Source organism: Dermacentor variabilis, unplaced genomic scaffold, assembly GCF_050947875.1.
Source record: "Dermacentor variabilis isolate Ectoservices unplaced genomic scaffold, ASM5094787v1 scaffold_12, whole genome shotgun sequence".
NCBI classification, from domain to species: Eukaryota; Metazoa; Arthropoda; class Arachnida; order Ixodida; family Ixodidae; genus Dermacentor; species Dermacentor variabilis.
Genome location: NW_027460280.1, coordinates 9,278,507 through 9,304,160, shown reverse-complemented (window position 1 = coordinate 9,304,160; position 25,654 = coordinate 9,278,507). Strand labels below are relative to the sequence as shown.

Genomic DNA, 25,654 nt, shown 5'->3' with positions numbered 1-25,654 from the left:
CAAAAAGAGAGCACTTCCAGTTAAGGGGGAGCAAGAACAGTGAGAACAAATATGAACTCATAAGAATAGATCAAATTGCAAACGGCAATAGTAAACAAAACGAAGAAAAATATCATTTGCGAAGCATGCGCTGCTGATGTGATGCAACGAAATGACGCGACATGTAAAGTTGATATCGCGCATGGTCAAGGAGAGCCCCCGAATATGTTTCGACAATAGATAAAATTGTGGAAGCACGTTCCACTGCGCGATAATCCCGCGCAAGTAATGAAGCACACAGTCAAAACAACTTATAAACTTATATGCTGTAATTTGTTTACATTTATTACAACATCCAATGAAATGGCATAAGGTTCGGGAATAAGAAAATAAATTATGTAAAAAAAAGACAATTACCAAGGCTGCTAAGCGTGCATTCCCGATGTAACGCACTTGCCGAAATGCAATTATTTTCGTCTTTTCATTTTCAAATATTCTAGCTTTTCTTTCTTTGCTCTCCTTTTATTACCGGGAGACTTCGTGAAAAACTGGAGACGCAGAAGATGAAGCCCACCCGCGCCAAACCGCCGCGGTGCATGCAGGCCGCCAAGCAAACGACAGTGAAGAGCGTAGCACTAGGACTGCTCGCAGCACCCTCTGCACTCTCATTCAGAAAGCGTCCCACCCGCTTCATACGGAGCAGTGCCGCATGGACGGCAGACTAGCCAATATTCTAGGGACCATACCACAGCTACCCTTCTCTAGTACACTGTACCACAGCGAAACAGCGCCAGAAAACTCTATGGGGGCGAGGACTTACGGAGTCACCATCTGCGGGAAGCACCTCACTTGCATAGTCTGAAGGATAATGCGCTCCGCATAGGTTTGGCCGAGTTTGGCTGTCAGCGCTAAATAAAGATACTACGCAGGAGCCCTCCTGGACATTTTTGCAAGCACTTTCGACATGACACAAGTATTTTACTGTAAAAATAATAATCTTGGACAAACAGAAAGCACAGAATGGTTTACAGATGCTATCTATTTACCTAATACGTACAGTAAGCTGAGACACTGCGCGTGGTCGCCGCGATCGATTCCCCCGAACTGGTTTATTGCGTGAAAGGTAGGCACTCGCTGAGAGAAAACTATGTGAAATATTTGCTTATAGTGGACTGTCTGTGTAACCAAATGGTGCATAACAGAATGAAGCTTCAATGCAGCGATCGCACGAGTTCCCAGTGACCGACTGTGCGTCTGCATGCATATCCGCGCACAATGTTTCGCTTTCGCTGCGGGCGCATTTTCGCGCCATGTCGTGAGCTTTATGCTGCAGCATATGAGCATTTGACAGTACGCAAGCAACCATTGTTTCATGGACACTATCAAAGCTGTTCAAAAATAATTTCATTACAGCTAGAGACTTCGACGCCTACGGTGACTTGTGATGTGCCGTCGCGACGATTCAGTCTTTTCTTTTTCTTTTATTCTTAAGTCTTGGAAGCTTCAATATCATTATTTCTCAAGTTGCATCGCACTGTATGTTTATCGGTCTTCTAAGCGAGCAATTACCGGCTGCTTCTTTTTCTTAATCCAGCACAATATTCATTGTCTGGTGCTACACAATCATGAACATATGCCATGCCTTTTTTAAAGCGAAGCTTTCTTTGCCTCTTCCTTCGACTTTCCCACTGCTGCTGCTGTCGCGCATACCACGTCGGGGGGTGCTACAGAGCTTGTATATAGATGACAGGCGCTTGTAAGAGAGGAAAGGCGACGGGAGAAACTCGTTTTCATCCCACCGCGTCAAATGTCCACAATGTCCTCTGGAGCCCCCTGGCCGTCCCTACATTAGCTGCTTGACAGCTGTAATTATCCGTGACTTCCCTCAGAAGCATTGCAGAAACTGCCACGCTTCCCTTTTTACTAACTTGCAAGGCCAGAGGTGACGCACATAGAACTGTAAAGAGGAGAAGGAGAGGGAGGTGAAGAGGCAGCTCCCATATAAGAGAGGGGGGAGGTGACGTAAGAAGGCAAGAAAACCCCACTACTATACGGCAGCGGTTGCACGGAAACAGGATAAGCTTAAGTGCAAGGCACACGTACAGTACGTTGCTGCTATTTCTGAAAAATAAGCGCCATGCAAATATGTCAAGCGGACAAATTATGCAGGGCTGCAGAAGCAGAGCCGCATTAATTAAAGCGCACTGCAGGGTCCAGGAGACACTACGGAAGCGGTCGACCGTCAAATCAACACTCCTGCGCCCACCGCGTAAGCTTTGCGGCTATGGCATTGCTAGAGGTTGTGGATTTGATCCCAATTGCGGCAGCCGCATTTCGACGGGGGCGAAATAGAAAATGCACGTGCACTTAGATTTTGGGACACATTAAAAAACATCACAGCGTCAAAATTAATCCAGAGTCCACCACTATGGCTTGCCTCATAATCTGAGTGTGGTTTTTGCCTTTACAGCCCCGTAATCCAATTCAAGTTTAATACTTCTGCCAGAATTCAGTGTGCCATGTGAAAAAATGACAATGCGCAACCCTCTCAGAGGTTATAAAATATGGTGTACAACAACGCCTCAAGCAAACACCTCTCCCTGTGTGTTCTGTGTACTATGCAAACAGCAGTGGTGCACACAAGGTAATGTTTAACATCAACTCACCACTCTTGTGCTTTAGCCAGCAACATTGTCGTTAATTATTATCAATCAAAGCATCCAGCACGGAAAGCTTCGCTTACATCGATTCCCACAGTGCGTGGGATCTGCATATTTTTTTTAAATGCTTTTTACCATTCCCTTTCCATTGCAGCTAACTTTCTTTCTCTCTTCCTTTATTCTTACCATCATGTGTGTTACAGTGCATACGCAAAAGACTGTTGGACCCAATAGCCGCTGGCTAGTGGGTGGGTCCGGATGCGAAATATAATAGACATTCGGCACATGCATAGGGGGATCAATAGAGAGGATGAATGCAACACATTAGCACATTAAAAACACACAAAAAAAGAATTTTTTTTACAGCATGCATAAAAATTATCGCCAGTTACGTAAATTATCAAACCACAAAGAACAGAATGCCAAGCAAGAATACAGGCACCTAATCAGTGGTTTATAGCTAATAAATATTATTTTAGTGCCTTGCCTAAATTTTCGGTTTCTTTCATTTTTGATGGTATATTGTTCCATGTCTTAACTACAACAAATTCAAGTAGTGTTTTGCTATATACATTATGTACAGGAGGCAGGTTGAAATTTCCAGCGGCAGTATTTCTGGTAGAACGTGATGATGAAAAAAATGTGGACACAGGGAAAGGATGATTGCATTTTCACAACAGCTGTTTACGTAGTTAGCTGTTTTGTGCTCACGCATAAGATCGAATGGCAATATGTTTAGTTGACTGAACAGTGGTCTGCTGGGTGTATCGGTTCTCGAGTGCGTCATGATTCTTAATGCCCGCTTTCGTATGCAATCAAACAGAGTATAACAGAATGAAGCTTCAATGCAGCTGGGCCCTGTCACTGTAGTGTAGGTGTTAAGGTGCCATAGTGCAGATGTTAAAGTGCCGGGCCCTGTCACTGTAATCACTGCCTTCTGGGCATGTTTAGAAGCTGTGGGCACCGCAGGTGGGCCAGGGCTTGATGACATTTGTTGCCCAGCTGCTGGTGCTACCGCGACGCACTTGGAGCAAAGGTGAGTGATTACCTGTTCTCCTGCTCACACTTGTAAAAACCGGTTGTGCATTCGAGCTATGGTAGATGTGATCTTGAAATTCAAAGGAACGCAGTTGCCGCAGGTCTCTCAGTGATAGCAGGATAATTGAGTCGTTCCTGCCTTTAACGATTTAACTGCAGTTCGTACGCGTTGCATCGATGTAAAAAGAACGGCGGCAGATTCCACACGTCAGCAATGCCTGTACTCGACAAGTGTGAATGTCGTCCTGTGATATTTACCTTGTGCGTAGGTCTTTTCTTCTCCATCTCTATAGGATGACTGCGCTATGGGCCTCTTATTTCCCCATGCAACACGTGGCTGTATTTAATTACCTTTCTCACTGCTTGCGCCGAGCGCGGTAGGGGTGCCCCGGCGTCAGAGGCTTTCATTTGTTGCAGTGAGATAACGAAAGCATATTTGCTTCACTTAAAGCTTCTTAGTTCTTTCATGAGCCAGAGAGTTAAATAATACAACGTGTACATTATGGGCAAGATGGTAAACGAACCCACTATACTGCTGCTGTCGCTTTTATGGGAACTTTCAAAATTAAACATATATATGAGTGTATGAATAGACTTACCAAGCTTTTTATGTACGTTTGTTGCTTTCATTTGTAGATCATGTGCGTCGCTTTGCAACTATGATCAACATTGTAAAAACAGCAAGGTGGCAAATGACACAAGTAGTGTGTCTGCTTTAATTGTTGTCTGTGCTGTTTTTAATATATCAAACAACTCCATGCACTCGTGTTGTTTACAGCTAAAACATGTTTTTTCTTGTTGCATGAGGAGCATTCGCTTCTAATTGTGGCAGTAACGTTGTTATTGGCCTCGGCCCAAATCGCTGGCTGTGTGCAAATTTGTCTAATTTGTTTCACTTTGCTGCTGTCTTTACAGCTTCTGCTTATTTCCTCTGCCTGCACCTTATATTTGTTGTAACTTTATCGAGACCTGGCCTGGTCTCTGCCTCATTGAAGACAAATGGACGCAAGTGCTGGTCGCTGTTGGTTTGTTTGGTTTGCTCAGTCTGAGCATGGTATGTATATCCATTTGCTAAAAGGGTATGCTGCTGCGTCTAATGCAGGTACTGCTCATCTAAAGGTAGATTTAATTAGTAGTGGTTTGAATGATGTATGACACCGGATAATTATTGTTCTGGAAAGGTGGCAAAGCTTGTCCACAAATTTAAGCAATGGAGATGCTTAACCATTTAAATGTTTACTATTTAAATGTTCTAAGTTGCCACGAAGTATCACACACATTTAAAATTGAAGTCACGAAAGACATAGTAGAAGAATAATCCAGAAAATTTGCTTCCAGATGCCTTGAGGCAATAAATTGTAGAGAAAGAATTATATTCTGAGCTGCCAATGATTGTCGTCAGCTCTAGCCCATTTTTCTATACAGCCACTGTTGCTTCATTGTCTGTTGCCATCACATGCTTGCTATAAAAAAAAAATTGAGCCCCGTCATTCCCCCGATTTTTATCGCTCATAAAATACAAATGTCTCGATTTTGGCAGCCTTGGCGTCTCACGGTAGAAAACAAGTGCTTATTGGCCAGTAGCTTGCTTCTAAGATCATGTGCTATGTAATGTGGGTGTTTTAAAGGGTACTTCACATCTGCCATCATGACTGTGAGTGCTGCCGCCTAACAGTCCCAGGACTGTGTTTAGTACACATGCACAGCTATCCAAGAAAATGGACATTAAGACAACTGCCACTGTAGCTGACTTGGTATAGCATCACAAGCACACGGTAGAAAACGTGGGTTCAGCTCCGTTGTCTCCTAATGCAATGCATTATCATGATCCCTCTCCTGGTTTCTTTCCATGTCTAGCCAGGTAGCCTCAATAATAATTGTGACGTGTCTGATGGCGGGCCGTGAATCAGGGTCCCTAGTGCAGCAGCCCGATTCTTTACCCACTAGGCTACAGATGCATGCATAGCTCACCAGATTAGCCTCACTGGTTCTCTCGTAGCAGCTAATGCTTTCAGATGTTTGGGATTCGCCCATTTCAGCTCAGATGCAACATAAAGCAGGTGTTGTGTCTATTTCGGTGAGAAGTTGTGTGTGCAATTGTTTGGTTTCTCTATGTTGACATATTGTGTTCTGTATACCATGTGGTGTTAGGCATTACCTCAATCGCAGCTTTAATGCTGTGCCCATAAAACCAGTTGTAGGTAGGTGCTCAAGAGTGAAGTGAAGCTCATTCTCCCTAATTCTCTCTTGAATACAGCAGGTAGTGTGTCCAGTTTAGTGCCATGCACATGTGCGGGGCATTTCCTTGTTCTTATTCTGCTGATATGTCATGTGTTGTACATAGGGGGAAAGCCAGTCCTCTACATCATGGCTGTCAGTGCCGCTGAATACAGTGCAGTCTCATTGCCTTCACATGCCATAAGAGGTGACATCTGGGGATGAGGTAGCATCTTGCTGTCCCTTATCATCAGGCATAGCCAAGGCTGGAGGTAGAGTCTGCATACAGAGTTCCAGGTTGAAAAGTACAATCAGCAAACCCACCAAATGTGAGCACGAATTTAGCTCCAAGCGTTATTTATACCAGTAATAAAGATTCACAAAAGGGGCTTGGTCAATGGCCAAGCAGAGTGAGTACGAGCACCAACAACTGTTTTGTTTCACATCCTTTGTTGGTGCCTGTCTTTGTCGCTGCATAGTAATTAAGTAGTAATTAGTTTGCTAAGCTATCCACAATGGAGAACTCGCTCGAGCATAGAAAAAACACGACTATAGGCACCTGTGTTTCTCATGCTTAAATCACAATTTTGATGTATCAAACAAAGCATAACATAAATGATATATTGGGCATTGCAACCATGTGCACATTGAGTGCCTTTTCGCTTGTTCTTATGAGGATGCTCGAGATTTCGGTTGGGTTGCCATAAATGCGGTAGCTAAGTGCATCTTCCTTCCAACGTTAAGCCGCTATAGATGTGTCGTCATTGTTCAGGTTACGTCTGACAGTCAATGAACATTCTTGTGGCTATGATGTGTGATGCTTTAGGACACACATGGTGCTCAATTCTGAATTATTGCTGGCATGCTTTTTCACAAATGGTTTTAGTAACAATTGCGCAGGCAATGCAAAAGGAGGCATAGCATATGCTTTGCCTCTGGCATGTTCATCATCACCGATGGTAAATAAAACAGTGATGTAGACCAAGCATCACAAAGAATTCTTGTTCCCGCTCTTCCTTACAGGCTGCTGTTTTCAACTAAATCTGCTTTTCCTGCATCCAGTGACCTCATCGCTCAATTTGTGCTTGCCAATTTCTGTTACACTGCAACCCACTAATGTTAAAACGTGATTGCAACCCACTAACGTTAAAACGTGATGCCTCCCTTCTCTTCCCTTGTCCTTCTGGCCTTTCACTCTGCTGCAAGTTTTTAGATTTCAATGCTCGAATGATTATTTAAAAAATTGATGCCACCATATTATTTAACAGCTATCTGATGGCAGTGATTTCGTTGGACCTGAAACTAGATGAAAAAACCAAATAGGCGTGTGTAAGTAGGAATAACTGTTCCTGGTGACCAAACTGACTCAATGCTAAACTTGAGATCCTTGCCTCAAGGAAATTGGTCTCAACAGTCTCAGACTTTTTTTCATGATCTCGTGACTGTCTATCAGGTCTGATAGACAGTCATGGACGCTGCACAAAAAGGAGTGCTTTTCTATTGGAGAAGTGTTTTTATCACAAGTATGCTATACAGCACCAGTTGTTCTATGAGCAGGTACAACTGCGGGTACAAACTATAGCCTGAACTTTAAAATAATTTCACATCTATTTGTGAACTTCCCAAGCCACTTCACAACTGCAAGCTGAATCTGATGTAGGCTGTCTCAAGGTCATGACCCATATTTTGGGCAAGACTAAGAATGCATCCTGTGACTGTAGTTTGAGCATTTTGAGCCCACCATTTGGAAATGTTATGTGCACTCAGTAGGAGACAGTTCTCAAAGCTTCTTGATATGATTTTCAGTGATCCTAAAAGCAACACTTATTGAGCTGAGTTATTGAGTTGTACTAATTTTTCATATTTTCTCTACTATAATGTGGTCATGATAACACCGCACTGTTTAAAAGGTGTTGAGAATAAAAAGCTACTTATTTGCCCTAGCATAATGTAGAAATAGGCATTCTGCAGTGTGAAAAGTAAAAGCATCATGGTCACAACATTCACAACCACTTTAGCTGCTCATAAAATACTTGAAGTGCATGCAAACAGCCTCTATGTTGTGTCTGTTAAAAACATACTCCATCGTGCAGCATTATGCACATTAGCTTTGTGCAGAAGCCACAGCTGTTGCATTGTGCTGCTCTGCAATGCACCTTGGTTATGTGGAAAAGCCGCCATTGTTGGAATGCTCTTTACTGGTATACACGTCAACCTTGTGGCAAAGCTACCGCAGTTGCGATGTGATGCACAACAAAGCATTTCCCGTTTCCCTTTCCCCAGTGTAGGGTAGCCAACCGGGCTCAGTCCTGGTTAACCTCCCTACCTTTCATTTATCATTTGCTCTCTCTCTCTCTCTAAATATTGCATGTGCTAGATTTGGGCATTTTTAATGCAAAGAATTCTTTGTTCATACCCAGCACCTTGCAGTAGGCAATTTTATGTCCTGATTCATTTCGGTCAATTACATTGAAAACAAAAATATGTCTGACAGTGAGCATCCAATTGTTTTTTTTAACTGGGTGAATCTGTCTCCCAGCATAACAACCTGGCACTCTAACCATTTGGTCACTGTTGTGCACGTACTTCTTGCTCGCCAATGAATAGCTGTGTGCATAGGATACTGTCATCTGTATTACAGTGCATGTGTCAGAGCATGTGTGCACATACAAGCTGCTTATCAAAGAGAGCATGCCGCTCTCTCCCATTCTTCCTTTGTGGCAGGAATTTGAGATGTTTTGTTAGACTTCACCACCTTTGGGAGTTGCTACAAATGATGGAAAGCATATTTGCCTTGGCGAGCTAGCAGTAGCAGATGTCACAATTTAAGCATGTTATGTAGCGAAGCCACCTCATTGCCTGTAGCTGTTGTGCTTGTTGAGTGGAGAATGTTGACAAGAGGCGTATGCACAGAGAGGTATGACACTTATCTTAATACTACATATAACGCTTGTACACTTCTTGTGTTCCATTGACACATACCCATTCTAGGAGATGGGCCAAGAAATATAGGCACATACCCATTTGCATATATGGCATCAGCTAGGTTTTCCACTCTGCAAAACAGCAGCCACCACAAAGTAGGTGGGAAGAGGCAAAGAAACCTTCATATTATGACCATGCCTTTGCCTTCGTACTCTCCTTACAAAGCTTGTCATACATGCAATCACTCACCATACACAAACACTATGGTCAACACTGCAATGTTTGGCAGAACCTAAACCAATGCTACATAGCCATTTACCTGCAAAATGTTTCCTGTAACATAAATCCCCACAGTATTTGGGGTCTACATAACTCTTTAATTTCTCAGGCATTTGGTGGTAGAGGCCAGTACAATAGACAGAAATCCTGCTACACTGCAGCAAATGTTCAGAATGTAGTATGAGGTACTCTATTTAGCTTTAAGTCGAAGATAGAAACTATGTTAGTAGTTTAAATATAGTAGCCAGTATTGAAACTACACGTGCACTCAAGGCTGAGCCACATCGAGAACACAGAAAAGCAGATACACACGCTGGTCACTTGAGCTGGCATTGTGTATCTTTACCAACAAGCCCAGCTGTATACTGAAGGCATGTTGTTAGGCTTAGGCTCCAACGTTCTTAGTCTACTTCAGTTTCTCAGCTCCGTATACAAGCCAACTGGCTGGCGTGGCTGCAGCAGCTGTCACTGGAACTACTGGCGCTGCAGTCCCATTTTTCGTCACACGCCTCGTGTCGTCTGCTCCTGCTGCGATGTGTTGTTTGCACCAGCTTGCCTGTGTCACTTGTCCATCGGTAAATGTACTTTAGATAAACATTCTGAGTTTTGTGACAAACCTGCTCTGCTTAAGTAACAGGGACTTCACTGTGCCTGTGCATCTGTATCAGTGTGTCTTGCAGTTGCGTCTCCCTTCACGCACGGTGCTTCGTCTACTCTGATTGTTGTGATGCGTCGTTTGCTCCACCTGACCTGTACTGCTTGCTCGGTAGTGAATGTAGTTTAGCTGCCCGCTCATATTTTTATGCCAAGGTTAATACAAACAAAAATTTTGCCCTGTACCGACCTCGAAATACACGTCTTGGTGGCGTCTCGATCCTGAACCTGTACTACGCAAATGAGCGGTTGGGCGCGACAATTCTGCTTTCGCACCAACTTTTCCTAGTTAGAAGCACTGCACTGGCCTAGTCAGCGTTTTTTTTTTTTCTGGCAGCATTTTCAGAATGCCTAATAAATACGAGCACCTGTTTATATAATCAGCAGTATTAAGAACATATGGTGCACAGCTAGAGATTGTAGAGTGCACCAAATGCTGTTCCTCTCATGGCAAGCTAACCACCTCTCATTCTTTGGCGAGTATCCAGGCAAAATCTGTCACGTGAAAAGTGTAATGCCTTGTATCTGCACCAAAGACGCCTTTGCAAAGTTAACACATTTAATCGTTATAATAGTGTAAATGTACATGATTGGCAGCTTTACAAGCAGTAAAGGAAAAATTGAGAAAAAAATCATAAGGAAGAAAGCCCATATGATCAGATTTATTAGGACTTTCATACTGACTCCAACCAAATAAGTGAATTTTATAAGCCTGACTTTTGGAGCCTATTCGGCTCCTTCTTCAGGGGGTATTCTAGCTTAATCAATTTGCCAACCAGACAGGTAATTCTGTCAAAATATTTAGCTGCAGATCACATTTATGCCTACCCATAGGGATACATAGCGCTGCATAGAAAATGCATGGGGAAGCCTATAGTAGGGACGAGTCAACTTGAAATTTGGGGTATACTTATATATGCATACTTAGACAACTCCAGCGAAGTTTCTGCATACTTGCTGTGACAAACGAAACTTCTTCTATCTGGAAACTGAATGGTCTCGGTGAATTTCTCCACCCGCCATCTGTTCCGCTTATAATAAAGCTAATTTAATTGTGCATACAATTTTGACATGTCACTCACGTATATAAAAAAGGTGCATGTTCGATGTGATCGGCAGGAAGTGGCAAGAACCGATTCGACAACTGAACTTTCATGGGTCAAGCGTTTTATTTTCTACAAGAAAAATTGGCAATGCAAACATTGCGACGGATTTTATTTACTCGAGCAACCTTTTTTCAAAGTGATCTTGGTCTTTTTTTTTTTTTTTCTGGTGGGTCACGTGCACGGGCTTTGTAAATGGTCGTCTTATTATTCCTTTTTTATCTTATTTTTTGTCAAGTGCATCATTATCATAATCAGCAGCAACCTATTTTATGTCCACTGCAGGACGAAGGCTTCTTCCTGCGATGTCCAATTACCCCTGTCCTGCACCAACCGATTCCAACTAGCACCTGCAAATTTCCTAATTTCATCGCACCACCTAGTCTTCTGCCGTCCTCTACTGCGCTTCTCTTCTCTTGGTACCCATTCTGTTACCCTAATGGTACAATGGTTATCTAATCTGCGCATTACATGACCTGCCCAGTGCCATGTTTTTCTCTTAATGTCTATTAGAATATCATCTATACCCATTTGCTCTCTGATCCAAACCGCTCTCTTTCTGTCTCTTAAAGTTATGCCTAGCATTCTTTGTTCTACCGCTCTTTGTGCGGTCTTTAACTTGTTCTCAAGCTTTTTTGTCAGTTTCCAAGTCTCTGCCCCATATGTCAGCACCGATAAAATGCACGGATTGTATACCTTCCTTTTCAATGATAACAGTAAGCTTCCAGTCAGGATCAGCTCACAATGTCTGCCATATGCAATCCAACCCACTTTTATTCTTCTGTGAATTTCCTTCTCATGGTCAGGGTTCTTTGTGATTAGTTGTCATGTGCATGCACATGATTATATAAAACTTGAGAAGTCGTGTCAACTATTACAAATCATCACATACAAATGCAAGCATTCACACACCGTTTCTCCAGCCTGACCGGGACCTTCCAGAATAAATCGCTGGAAGCAGGATTCAGTCAAGCGTATGACAAATAAATGTTAAATCTGTATGCGTTAAATAACGGTAAATATCCCAGGATGGTTTTGAATGACCTCGTATCTCTGGGAAGAGGCTTGTGGGGTTAAGAATCACGTGCATTTGACGCCACAGGCATTTTTCTTCATCATATTGCCCATACGCCTTTCTGTAGTCGCTTTTGGGTTGTGTTCGAAGGCTTGCTCGAACAAAGTTGCCTCTGCAGCAAAGATAATGTTAACAAGCTGTTGTAAGTACTGTGCGCCACATATACACACACACACACTGTTTGTGGCGCACATATGATCTTATGTCTTGCTGTTTTCGCTGTTTTGGTTTTGATGTTATGCACACTGGGCCGTGCTTAATTTTCAAGCCGTCTGCTTCTCTGAAGATGATCTCAATTATGCTTTTGAGGTTATTATAACAGCTCTAAATAGGATTTCATAGATTTTGTTGTAGCTTTTCATGCAGCAAATTAGGTGCGATACTCTTCACGGACAACAGTTTCCATAACTGAAAAGATTCTCTCTATGAGTTGCCTCATGTAAAACAATCCACATATCGCTGCTGTGTGGCGTCGCCTTCAATAAATTCAACTTTTCAAGAGTACAAAAGACAAAACCACGTCGTGAGCTTGTTGACCACAGCCAGTAGCGCATATTTCGAAGGCAAGCACAATAATATTCCAAGCACAATTGGTTTGAAACCTGCATGAAGCGCATCCCTGTAAGATTCTGCCAATGTGCCTGCCGACACTCGAGCTCCTTCTATTGGCGAACTTCGTTTTTACATCACATTTCTTGGCTTCGAGATGCGTTTGTGAAGACCGGGAACAATTAAATCACGGAATTGCCCCGTAAACCAGCGTCCATATATCCCGCGAGGAATAAATATATATTTGTTCACAAGAATTGAAGTATAGATTGTCGTCCTCAACATGACCTTCACACATATCAGATTTATCTGTGAGTCATTCTTTCTTTCGGCGCAGCATGCGTATGGTGACCATAGCATGTGTTTTCATATATAAAACTCTCTGCTATTGTCACGGTGCAAAAAAGAATAGTGAGCACCAGCATCACGTTGCATCTGGCCGCTGGAGCAGCCGTGGGCAAAGCAGAACCACATAAGAAACTTCTTCCTGTTATGAGACGCCGAAACACTTCGGCGCTAAACATTTCTCTGGAAGAAACCACCACACATCACTCGACACCAATAACATGACCACAGTAGCGACAGACAAAACAGAACCACCAAAATGAATGCAGAAGTGAAAGCAGAAGCGAAACCAGACACAGCAGACATGACGAAAGATGTGATTGCAGCACCACTAGTTCGCATGACCACCACTATGGCCACCTCCCAAGCGGGGCTGCGAAACTGAAGCATGTCTAAGAACGTTGGGCTAGTCAGTTCATAGCTTCAGCAAAATTTTATACTGCGCGAGGAAGACAGGACGTGAACAGAAACATAGACACACACAGAAAGTGCAGACTTCTGACTGGCTTTATTTGGTGAAAGCAGGGAATTTATAAGGTTTTTCAAAATAGCAAAACAAGGAACAGTCGTTCAGAAATCGTGCACGAGGCAGTGACGAAAAATAGCAAGGCCACTTGTGCATTAAGAGCGCAGGAAAGTCCCAATGTGCCCATCTAAGAATACTATTTCTTTTCTGCACCGCCCGTGTAGTCATCCAAGACATTTTGTACGTCATCGAGTTTTTTGTGTTGCCCTCCTCTCCTCATGATGTCATCCTCGGGTGGGACTTCCTGTCACGTCACAATACCATCATCGATTGTTCTCACGTGCAAGTGGCCCTTTCGCCGCTATGTGACACACCATCGGTCGGCGCCGACCTCGATGTTCACAAAGTCTTTGTTGATGAAGATACTGATCTATCTCAGGAGATGTCGGTGCTTGTGATTTTGTCATGTACTGCCATGCCAGGCTCAACAGTGGCGTTAAACCATCTGACATGCTTGCTCACTGCAAGGACTTATTTCTCCCATTCGCCATTCTCACTGTTAGGTCTGAATCCGCTTTGATACCCATCTGTAATCTGCACCGGTATCCAGCGGTACTGCGCGGTGAGACCTTAGGATTTGTGCAAGCCGTCACGTGTATTGCAGACCTTGATGTTCACGATGGTGCCACCCGTTTACATCTGGACGCCATAACTTCCGTCTCATCAACACCGCCTTCAGCAGTTTTCAACAACGCCATTGCCGCAGACCTTTCGCCGTCTCATTGCACTCAACTTCTTACTCTACTGAACGAGTTCGTTTCTTCAGTCAACTGCAATGAATCAACCTTGGGTCGCACGACAAGTGTCTCTCATACTATTGACACCAGTTCCCATGCCCCCTTGCGACAGTGTGCGTATCGCATTTCCGCAGAGGAGCACCGAGTTATCACGGAACAAGTAGACGACATGCTGCAGCGCAGCATCATTCAGCATTCTCAAAGCCATTGCATGGTCGTCACCTGTCGTTCTAGTGCACAAAAATAATGGCCTCATTCAGTTTTGTATCGATTATAGCCACCTAAACAGCCTTACAAGATAAGACGTTTACCCACTGCCTCGGATCGACAATGCTCTTGACTTTCTGCAAGGTGCCGAATACTTCTCGTCTTTAGATCTCTGCTCTGGCTATTGGCAGGTTCCCATGGCTGAGGCTGACCGCCCAAAGACAGCTTTCATCACTCCTGATGGCCTGTACGAGTTTAACGTTATGCCTTTCGGGCTCTGCAATGCTCCCGCTACCTTCGAGCACATGATTGATACCATCCTTCGCGGACACAAGTGGAAGACTTGTTTATGTTACCTGGATGACATAGTTGTTTTCTCACAGGATTTTCCTACACATATAGCCCATCTGCATGACATCCTGACCTGTCTCACTTCAGCTGGCCTACAGCTCAACCTCAAGAAGTGCCGTTTCACTGCCCAAAAATTAATTGTCTTGGGTCACATTGTCTCGAAAGACGGCATGCTTCCTGATCCCGGCAAGCTTCACGCAGTCGCCGAGTTTCCGAAGTCCACATCTATCAAGGCCCTGCGAAGTTTCATAGGCCTGTGCTCTTATTTTCGACGCTTCGTGCGGAACTTCGCCTTTATTATCGCACACTTGACGAAGCTGCTTACCGCAAGCAAAGGCATTTCCGTGTGGTCATGAGCATGCGATGAAGCCTTTGAGAAGTTAGGCGAGTTGCTAACTTCGCCGCCTATACTTAGCCATTACGACCCAACTGTGCCGACAGAGGTTCACACTGATGCCAGTGGTGTCAGCCTTGGTGCTGTCTTGGCCGAACGAAAAGCCACGAATGAAGAATACGTCTTGGCTTATGCCAGCTGTACCCTCAAAAAAGCTGAGAGAATTACACTGTCACAGAGAAGAAATGCTTGGCCATCATTTGGGCATTAGGCAAGTTTCATCCCTATCTCTGCAGCCGTCCTTTCAGCATCATCACTGACCATCACGCCCTTTGTTGGCTCTCCTCCTTGAAAGACCCAATGGGCCATCTCGGCCGTTGGGCGCTTCGCCTGCAGGAATACGACATTCGTGCCGTATACCGCTCTGGTTCAAAGCATTCTGATGCTGACGCGCTCTCCCGCTCGCTGATGGCGCCTGATGTGGCTTCTCTTTCCGTTTCTTCTCTGACCTCAGACACGTCACTACTAACAGCTACTGAAATGCCCTCCAAGCAACGCAAGGACCCATCGCTTGCCCTGCTGCTTGACTACCTTACCGCTCCATCGGTTGTTCCTTCAACGCGGACGCTACGCCATCAAGCAGCCCACTTTGCCGTGCGAGACAACACCCTCTACCGCCGCAAATATATGCCTAACAATCGAAAATGGCTTCTGGCTATCCCTCGTCACATGCGCTCCGATATGTGAGCGTAGTTACATGTTGACCCTCGAAGCACCCTAGCTGGTGTCCTAAAAACCTTCACAAGGCTGCGTCAACGATATTACTGGCGTGGAAAGTATCAGTTTGTGCAGCAGTACGTTCAATCATGCACCGTCTGCCAACAAAGCAAAACTCCCCCACTGTGCCCTACTGCCCACTACAGCCGCTACCGTGCCCTGCTCGTCTGTTCGAACAAGTAGGCATCGACCTCTATGGCTTGCTCCCATGCAGTGGATGTGGAAACCACTGGATTATTGGCGTCCATCACATGACGCACTAGGCCGAGACCGCGGCTCTTTCTGCCGCGACCGCGCGCAACATTGCAATGTTCGTTCTTCGCAACTTCGTCCTTCGCCACAGTGCTCCTCAAGAACTACTCAGCGATAAGGGCTGTGTCTTCTTCTCAGAAGCAAATCCCTCCTTCGTGGGTGCCAGATCATTCACCGTAAGTCAACCGCGTATCACCCCCAAACGAACGGTCTCACAGAGCGCTTCAACCAAACACTGGGCGACATGTTGAGGATGTACATGTACTCCCATTTGTTACTTTCGCTTATAACACCGCGACACAAGCGCCCACTGGTTTTTCACCTTTTCTTTTTTCTCTTGTATGGGCGTGAGCCTTCGTGACATCCGGATACTATCCTGCCCTACCGACCTGACGCTTCTGAGTGCACAACTATTTCAGAAGTCGCTCTATACGCTGAAGATTGCCTCCAGCTGGTTCGTTCGTTGACCAGCGAGGATCAGGGCTGTCAATTAAAAGACAAGATGCGACAGTCATAAGGCCATGCCCACCTTCCCTGCTGGTTCCCTTGTTTGGCTATCGATACCGCCTCACATGCCTGGCCTTTCTTCTAAACTGCTTGCGTGGTATCATCGACGGATAATCGACGGATCATCGACGCCTCCTCCCCTGTGAACTATATTGTTGAGCCTGTCACACCATCGCTGGACCTTCGTTGTCAAGGTCGCGAGACAGTGCATGTTAGCCGGCTGAAGCCTTATTTCAACACCCTCATCTTCTCTGCTCCCTGAAACGGAGCCATCCTGAATCGCCAGGATGGCTTCGTTTCACACCCGGGGCCAATGTAATGAAGCAGACGCGCTTCGTGTTTCCGATAGCAGCTCGGAGACGACGATGACGGCCTGTGCTGTGATTTGCAGGAGAGCTTGGGCTGTTTGCTGCTTCTAGGCTGCTGTTTATCTGCTGCTTCTCACCTTTAATTAAACAACATTACACTGTTTTCATCTATGGGAAAAATAGTGTCTAAAAAGCCGGGCCTGGCACAGATTTTTGTCGCCCTCTGCCGTCATCTCAGAAAGCAGTATTTCAGGGAGGGATGGATGGATGTTATGAGCGTCCCCTTTGGAACGGATCGGTGGGTTGCGCCACCAAGCTCTTGCTATTATACTGCCTAATGTCCTACCTAGGTTAAACAATAAACAAAAAAACAAAAAAACACGAACTCCCACAGCCCAATCTTTTTATCCCCTATTGCGCACTGCGCTTTTGTACGTCTCCGTCTTTTGGCGTTTTCGTACTTCTCTTCCACCAATCCTCCAATCGCCTCTTGCTAATGCCTACTGCGGACATGTGTGCTTTACAAAAACACTGCTCCCGCTGAACCATAGGGCTTCAGTGAGGCCAGTGGTGCCTAAATTAACCACTGGGCAGATGTCTTCACATTCGAATAAAACATGCTTTACCGCAGCAAGCACATGCTTCTCGCTTTATAGGTGCGTGTTTTAAGGCATCCCGATCTCGCTTCGAAAAGTAATGAGCTTCCCTTTGAGTTATCATAAATGGTTTCTTTCCTGATTTCGTTCTTTCCTCTTAATTAGTTACTCATGGCAGGTTTCTTTTCCATTGCCGCCCATGAGATTATTTCAGCCTCTCTGACTTTCCGCTTGACCTTCTTTGTTGCTGTGTTGCTCACCCTACAAGCCACATACTTGCTGGTAAGCTTCCTAGTTCTTTTCCTCCACTGTGAATCAATGTTTTTCCTGTACAGATACCTGAACACTCTCCCAGCCCATTTACTTTCTTCCATATTCCTCAGCCGTTCTTCATACTCAATTTTACTGCGAGCTTCCCTCACTTCAAAACTAGTCCAGCCCATATCCCCCTGCACAGCTTCATTTGTAGTCTTCCCGTGAGCGCCCAATGCGAGGCGACCCACTGACCTTTGGTTCCCGCCGAGCCCTGATTGTACCCCTGATTTAACGCAAACAACCGCGTTTCCAAAAGTAAGTCATGGAACCATTACCCCTTTCCACATACCTCGGAGGACCTCGTACCTATTGTATCCGCATAGCGCTCTGTGCTTCATTATGGCTGCATTTCTCTTCCCCTTGACTGTTATGGTTTTTTCCTGTGTTTCCATATATCCATTGCCTTCGTTTATCCATGTACCAAGGTATTTATATTCTGTTACCCGAGGTATTTCTTGGCCCTGTATCTCCACTGTCTGTTCACTGTTTTCATTGAATACCATAACACCTGATTTTATAACCCTAAATTTCAAACCTAAATTGTTGCCTTCCTGTCCACAGATATTAGCTAGACGTTGCAAATCACTTTGCTTGTTAGGGAGCAACACAATGTCGTCCGCATAAAATAAACCTGGGAGTTGCTGCTCTATTACTGTACCTGCCTGTTTGTATGAGAGATTAAACCCGATATTACTTCCTTCTAGTGCCCTCTCCATCCTCACCATGTACATCATAAACAGCAGTGGGGATAAAGGGCACCCCTGCCTCAGTCCCTTGTTGATTTGAACTTTCTCCGCGTTTCTCATCCCTTCCCATTCAACGCAAACGGTATTTTCTAGGTAAATCTCTCTCAAAAGCTGTAGACAATCGTTACCTAAGCCTTCCCCTTCCAGAATATCCCACAAAATGTTGCGGTCTACGTTGTCGTATGCTCCTTTAATGTCCAAAAAGGCCACATACAACGGTCTGCCTTCTGCTTTTGATATTTCGATACATTGAGTAAGAACAAACAAGTTATTATCCAAATGCCTACCTATTCTAAAGCCATTCTGAAGCTCTCCCAAAATGCCATTATTCTCTGCCCATGCTTGAAGCTTTAATTTGATTGCCTGCATTGCTAGCCTGTATATTACCGATGTAATGGTCAACGGCCTATACGAGTGAATGCTGTCTTTCTCCCCCTTACCTTTATAAATTAAATTCATTCTACTTTGTCGCCAACTGTCTGGTATTCATCTATCTTTTAAAGTTTTTTCCACTGCTTTAACTAGAGCTTCCTTACTTTTTGGTCTTAGTTCATTTATCAGCCTAACGGGAACCTCGTCTAGCCCTGTGGCTGTGCGCTTAGGAATTTTCTCTTCCCCTTTCTTCCAGTTTAAATTTGTCAGCACCAGCTCCTTTTCCACTTGGGTCTCTTTCATGCTCTTTTTTTCTTCAAATACAACCTCGTCATTGCCTTGGAAAGATTCGGCTGTTACTTTTCGGATGTAATTTATTGCTGATTCTCCTTCCAGTCTGTTTTCATCTTCGTCTAGGATATATTGTTGTATTGTTGTTGACTTCTGGGCTGCCGCGTGTTGCCTGCTCCTGGAACAGGCGACTGCTTCCCCTGAAACGCAGCTTTCTGCAGATGGCAAAAGGTGGCGACACAAGTTTATGCTTGCGCCGTCGCAGCAGCAGTTCGTATCCCCATAAGCGTAGACAAATTTCCACTTTTTTCTTGGAAGCCAGGCAATTAATTGTGCCAAGTGCTATACGAAGTCGACGCTGAAATGCAACTGTTCTGCAAAATTTGAACAAGAACAGTGCAGCGGTGAATGCAATTTCTTTTTTTCAACACGCGCAGCCAAATATTAAGGACCCTGTATGTTGTCAAACAAAATTATTGTGTGGAGCCATGTTTGTGGTAATGCAACGCAACATATATGCTATGTTGCATGACTCTTTGGTAATATTGATAAGTTCTAGTGAGTTGCAACCAATCTTAACATTTGGCTGTTCTTTATCTGCTTCCTGGTGAGTTCATGAAAATTCAGGTCAACAGGTACCTTTTTCCTGTCATGTGAAGGTACTCGATGAAGTTTTTCTGTGAAGTTCTCTTTAAAACCCTAGCAGCTAGCATTATACAAGCATGTGAATTGAGAGCAAATGTACATGATACAGAATAGTTTATTTATACCTGCCCTCTTTGTTTTATAACTGGATCCCTTGTTTAAAAGGTAGCAATGAACAGATCCACAGCTTCTTCCTACAGCTAGCTAGGCAATTAGGCGGTAGCTGTCTCAGCGATGGTTGATATCTCCGGTGCAAGCATTCTGAAAATGTGGCTCATATTCAAACACCCAACTTTTAATGTCTAAAAAAAAACGGAAATAAACGTCCAGTATTCTGTTTTACCTTTTAGTAAGCTTATCATATAGCCCAGTGTTAACATACAGGTGAGGTTGCAGAAAGCAATAATAATTGACAGTAAACACTGCTTGGATGGCGAAAAACGTGTGAATCAGATTATTTTATTTTTGGCAACATTTTGGGCATAGGAGGCTAAGCAAATGGTGATGCAGCAACACTGCAAAGACTGAATTAAGATGGATGACTGCCTCTGCAACAGAACATCTGTGGATGTTGTGTGAAGCACTTTTTCCGTGCTTTTTTACTACCGGAGCAAGGCTACGAGCAGTCATGCACCATAGGTAACTTTTCTGGTGCTTCATCATGTGATCTCTGCAGTCGAGTTCCGTTAAGAATAGGTGGCGCTAAAGCGATGAACGCGACGAGAGCTCTGAATCAATGCTTCCGTTCTGCCCGTGCGACTTCGCCTGTGCCCGTGACTGTTGAGAAGTGATTGTGGTTGTTTGATGTCGTTAAATGTGAGAGCTTGTGGCGAAGTGATTGAGTGTGGCCGTAGTAGTTCTGCCTTTGTAGTGTTTTGCGGACTTCACCTGTGCCTGTGACTGATTGTGCTGCCTAATAGCTTTGTGGAAAGTGACGTGGTTTGTGTGGATGTCATCGCAGCGTTTGCCAGCTCCTGGGTGGCGCCTGTGCCAGTTATTGATGGCGCTGCCCAGTAGCTTTGTGGAAGTTGATATACCTTGTGTGGATTTCGTCGCTGCTTATGACTGCCCTAATCATAAGTGGTCACGCTGCCTTTTGAAGCGCGTACGAGCGCGAGAAACTTCACCGATTTTTGTGTAAACAACGTGGGCGTCTCGAAATGTTAGCTAGAAAATCAACCAGCAGCAAGCCAAGTCTGTGTTTTGTGGTTTTGCGAGCTTATGCTCGTGCGAGCAGCAGAATGACAAAAGTTCGGTTACATAATGCCAGTTCCATAAAATCAGCTTTGCCGCAATACAGTCATGTTGTGCGGTGAAGCATACGTAATGTATTGTGGTAAAGTATTGGCGGCGAGGAGTTACGGAGTCACCATCTATCGGAAGCGCCTCGCTGGCGTAGTATGAGGGATCACGCGGCGCGCTCCTCATAGGTTTTGCTGCCAGCGCTTACTGAAAACACCACGCGCGAGCTCTGCCGGACATTTCCGTAAGTACTTTCCAAACGAGAGAAGTTGTTTACTGTCTAAATAATGATCTTGGGCAAACTGAAAGCACACAATCGTTTACAGACGCTATCTCTTTACCGAATACGTACAGTGAACGCCACTGCGCGCGGTCGCCGCGATGGAGTCTCCCGAACCGGCTTCTTGCGTGAAAGGTAGGTAAACACTGAGAGCAAACTATGTGAAATATGTTCTTATAGTGTTTGTATAACTAAATGGAGCGTAATAGAAAGAAGCCTCAATGCAGCGATCGCGCAGATTCGCAGCGACCGACTGCGCGTCTACATGCTTGTCTGCGTACTGTTTCGCTTTCTCCGCGCGCGCGTTCTCGCACCGTGCCATGAGCTTTAGGCCGCAGAAAACGAGCATTTGACAGTATACAAGCAACCATTGTTGCGTGGCAGCTATCAGAGCTGTTCAAAAATAACTTCATTGTAGAGACTTCGACGCCTACAGGGACTATGATGTGCCGTCACGACGACTCAATCTTTTTTTCTGCTTCTAAATTCTTTGACTTTTCAATATTATTTTTCGAGTTGCGTCGCACTGTATGTTTATCGGTGTTCTCAGCGTGCAATTTCCCGCTGCTCCTTTTTTGTAATCCAGTGCATTAATTCATAACACAAACATGACCATATGCCATGCTTTTTTTAAATGTGCTTCTTACTGCTGCCTTTCCACTCCACTGAACTTGCCAGTATCTATAGCATCGACAAGTTGATAAACCAAACCGTCATAACATTAGTCGTGCAGCAGACTCGGGCGAGCGTCTCAGTGCGCGTTTTCAGAACATCGCAGACCGGGCGCCGTAGCAGAAATCTTCCTCGCGTCTGTGCTTGCTGCACACCCGAGTTGTAGCCGATGACTGTTTGCCGGTTTTATGTTTCGCGAGCCAAGCTTCACGCAGCTTCTTGTCCTGCGGCTACGTGTGAATAAAGCTGACACCGGCCTCCGTTACGTGCGTCCGGCCCTGCGGCACCGAGCAGTAGCCTACCATGTTGCGCGCCTTCAAAGGCAGCCACTACCTATTGTAGTGCTTTCAAGCTTTGTAAAGGAGACACTCGAAGCGGGAAAATTTCGCCACTAAATGAGGACCGCAGCGTACGAGGGAATTCAAACTCGTTTTCAGCTCGCTTCGGCGCTCCCGAAGCAGCCGACGCGGCCGCTATGTCCACGTGATCCCTCCTAGCACGTCACGCCGACGGTGGCGCCAGCTTTTCCAGTGGTGGAGCTCGAGGCCAATATAAAAAAGTGGGCAGGGGCCACTGCGTTACTGTGGCGATTTTCTTGTTTTATCGTCATCGCCGTGCGCTTTTGAAAGGCGCGAACAAGGAAGAATCACAGTCGAAGCGCATGGCACAAACCTTGCCAATGCTTCAATTGAAAAAAGAAAAGAAGGAAACCAGTTGCAGTGGGTGATGCCAAAAACAAAGCCTTCACTTTTGTATCATCAAAGCTGTTCCAAGAATATTCAATCATATTCCAAGGTTCAGCCGTATTTATGATTGTTTAAAGTATATGCATATATTGTGCACCAGCCCTAGCTAATGTACTTTAATGATGTAAGTTTAATGACACCTGGAAAATATATCATTTGTGTTGTATGGTGTTGTGCTGTTTATAAACTGCTTCTTTCATGTGGTAATGTGTACATTGGCTGGAAGAGTTGATGAATCTTCCTTACAGAACTCATTGTAAGGTGAACCACGTGTTAAGCCGTCGTCGTTCTTGCAGTTGTGCACCAGATTTCACAAACATGGGGATAGTTATGATACACAGAGTAGTTGAGCCTTAACATATCCAAATGCATGCACAGGAGTTCGGGAGGCGACCATCTATCTCTGTAACTCAGCTTGAATGTGCATACTTGAGTAACATATAACACTTGTTCGGTGTCTGCTTTCTTTCATCGTTAGCTTAGTTTGTGTTTTTTTCCCCCATTTGTAGGTTTTGGTATGTGTTGCTGTGTATGTATATAATTGCTTCCAGAGTGGCTTTCTTGTTGCTAATAAATTTAGAGAAGGCAGCGTTCTTCACTTCGTGCATCAGACAGCAAGTGAGCATGCTTCAAAGGATGTTGTATTTTGTTTCCATAAGCAACAAAAAGGCATAAGCATATAGACTGCCTGCTGGAGGTACTCTTAGTAGCATTAAGGGTATTATCATGCTGATAACTCTGTGCACAATAATTAGATCACATGGTGTCTGACATGTCTTCTTGCCACCATGAAATCTTGTCAGATGCATAACACGGGACATACACCACAGCTCTTGGCCAGCCATTCTCATTTGTGGTCTCGACCTCCTACCACTGAGCAGACTGGTCCAAGAGACAAAACATGCAACTTTTATCTGATTAAATATAGTGCATGTTGCACAAAATTAGATGTCAGGTGTTATTGACACAGATACATATCTGTGAGCCTCATAAACTAATGTCAAAAGAAAAAGAATAATACCTATGAAATGCACTCTTGGTAGGATGGCAGGATCATTCTCTTGCAGAGTTAAATAACAACCATGCAGCAGTATCATGATATCAAGCTGAAGAATAATTTACTCCAAGAATAGTTTTCTTAGTGCAACATTCACTGATAGTCTTTAAATACAATACCCATTGCTAACAGAAGGCCTTCCAAATTAGCATGACAGGAGGGCATACTTTAGGAAGCAAGAATGAAAACGGAGCCTGTTAACTATGAAAATTGTGGATGCAACTCTGCAGAAGTTATAAAAATGAACCAAATGGAATAGTTTAAAAGTAAGTGGTTTAGAGACAAAAGGCCGTTTTATTCCATGCCAGAAAAGCAAGCAGAGGTTGAAATGCTTTCCACATACATACCTTCAAGGTACATGTACAAGGTCTGTCCTGAAAGTAATGTCAGTAAGGCCATTAAAAATCATTTATTGAATTTATTGTTACAAAAAGTGTTCAAAAATCTTCAAAATACTCTCCTTTTGTGTCAGTACATCAGCTCCAGCGAGACTTCCAGCTCTCGAATGCATTGCGGTACTCCTCCTCCGGAATGCCCTTTAATGCTGCGGTGCTAGCTGCTTTGATCACGTCCACTGTCCCAAAATGATTGCCTTTCAGGGGTGTTTTGAGGCGTGGAAACAGAAAAAAGTCGGGGGGAACCAAGTCCGGGTTGAAAGATATATGCGAAGCAATAAACAAGCACATTCCTTACAAGGGGTGTCTGAACAGGGGGGACTGCAAAGTGGAATATAGCATACAGTTTGTCTCTTGCACACGAAATGTTGTTTATTCGATTCCTTTTTCTTGCAGCCTACAAAATATATATCAGCCAGACTGGAAGGTGCTTAAACATTCAACTAAGGAAGTACTATAGTTCTTTGAAGGGTTTTTGCACATTCACACCTTTCTGTGCATTGTTGCAACAGGGGATGTCATCCAGTTTTTGAAAGTACTATTCTGCTGTTCACACACTGTGAAAAGCTCTCAGATGAATTAACGGAGGCTTATCACATTAGAAAGAAAGGCTCACTATGTGTTAGCCAGCCATCCATCTCGCTGCAAGATAGCGAGGTTGCCGTGTTTAATCTTAAGTAAAGCCACTGAGTTGCATTGTGCCTTAGTAATTGTTTTTTTACGTTGATTAATCAGCCGTGACATGTGTGTTGCCGTCAAAACATGTGCATTCTGTGATGTCAAGGTTTTGATATGTATCTGCATATGCTGGGGGGCGGGTGTTGGTCACGTGATGTGTGTTATATATTGTTTGTTTTCTTCCAATAAACTTCATTTGATAGTGCTGCATCCTGTGCTGTTCTGTTACTTTTGTCAGCATCTGTTATGCAGTAGCTACCATGAAGCTTCACCAACTTGCCCAATTTTCCATCTTATTGAACTTAGGGCAGATAACCAATGGAGCATTAGAGCTACGGAATGGATGCCACGGTATATATATATATATATATATATATATATATATATATATATATATATATTGTTACGCACAAAGGAGACCTTTTATAACCCTTACGGATGAAGGGGAAGGTGAGCGCAAGAGCGGCCAGCTGGTTGATCAACTCAGCGTCATTCTCTTCTTCCTTACCTCCCTCGGGGGGCCACAAGCACGTTCACCGGTCTTCGTTTTCTTCATGCATAACATTCCTCTCGTCGCAGACGAAGCCCGCCAGGCGAGTCAATTTGTTTGTCTTGGCGTGAACAATTTCAAGCGGGCGACATGGACCACTTGTGTCTTGGCAGCTCTTCTACCACTCGCCGTGAGGCGAGCTATGTTGTACGTGACTTCTGTGAGTCTGTTAATAATAACAAACGGTCCATCGTAGGTAGCCAAAAGCTTTTGGCATAACCCGCGTTTCCGTACTGGTGTCCACAG

At 44.4% G+C, this 25,654-nt stretch overlaps 1 protein-coding gene and 1 long non-coding RNA gene across 6 annotated transcripts in view; one reads left to right on the top strand and one right to left on the bottom strand.

Moving 5' to 3' along the window:
• The window catches only part of LOC142566002 (uncharacterized), a 191,935-nt gene that overhangs the window by 65,263 nt on the left and 101,018 nt on the right, over positions 1–25,654 (bottom strand). The window lies entirely within an intron of this gene.
• On the top strand, positions 998–25,068 carry LOC142566101 (uncharacterized). Its single transcript, XR_012824967.1, has 3 exons — positions 998–3,675; positions 4,593–4,731; positions 24,577–25,068. It is a non-coding gene; the product is annotated as an uncharacterized LOC142566101 (long non-coding RNA).